Raw genomic sequence first — 1,086 nt, 5'->3', positions numbered from 1 at the left:
GATTGGCACAGGACAGAGCAGAGTTTAGGGTTGTTGTACAAAGGGTCGCTATGAGTTGCAAGCGACGCGACGGCACATAACAACAACAACAACATCAAGACGATGGTGGTATGAAGTAGTAGATTCTCATTTCACAGAAAAACTGAGGCATACAAAGGCTATGTTGTTTGATCACATAGTAAATAAAAGAGGTCTAGTTATTCTGATCCTTCATTCCCAAGGTATTAATCAAAGCAGGTATTAGTATGACCTGAACTCAAGTCTGGAAGGCATTATTTAAGAAAAACCTTGGATAGCTAGATAGATAAGGTTTAGGTAAGTGGGAAGAAGAAGAGAAATTATTATAGGCGGGAAGTTATTCTTGTTGTTATGCACAATCAAGTTGAAATTAACTTATAGCTGATCCTTCAGCAGGTTTCAGAAGCTGTAAAACACAGGAGAGGAGTTACTCATTTCAGAGTAGCTGGTATATTTGAACTTCCCGTAGCACAACTCCTTACCCCCTGAGGCTCCCTTAGTCAAGAAGAGGAACATGAAAAATAAGATGATGATGTTGTTGCCAATTACAGTAAGCATATACATTTAAATATTAGGCCCTCCCTGTGACCTGTAAGTGGATGTCTCTCATTAAATTTAATCCTCACAAAAAACCATTCGAGAACTGGGACTCAAATTCCAATAAGTATTTAATTATACAGCAATTGACATAGAGAACAACTAGAATTTCCCTCCATTGTCTTTCTATTTCAATTCATTTCCTGTCCTTGGCCCCTGCCCCAGCTTTAGGCAGTAAGTAAATTCAGAGTGTTTCTTCTATAGAGTAACCCTGCTGGTGCTAGCAGTGCCAACTGGAGTGTGTGGGGACCTGGCCACTTAGTAAACTTGGTTTCATGATCCCATGCAAAATCTGATGCTTGTGGAGCTTATTGAAATTATCTTTGAGTTTCATAACAATTTCTTCACAGTTCAGGGAGCTCTTTAAATATTTCTTATGGTCATCAATCAAACTATTTTGATCTGTGATTATTCTCATCAGGGCATGATTTGATGTGCAATGCCCTATGTACAAGGCAATGAAGGTCCCAA

Source organism: Elephantulus edwardii, unplaced genomic scaffold (genome assembly GCF_000299155.1).
Source record: "Elephantulus edwardii isolate Elephantulus edwardi_28Jun2011 unplaced genomic scaffold, EleEdw1.0 scaffold00008, whole genome shotgun sequence".
NCBI lineage: Eukaryota > Metazoa > Chordata > Mammalia > Macroscelidea > Macroscelididae > Elephantulus > Elephantulus edwardii.
Note: the sequence above shows the minus strand (reverse complement) of the source record.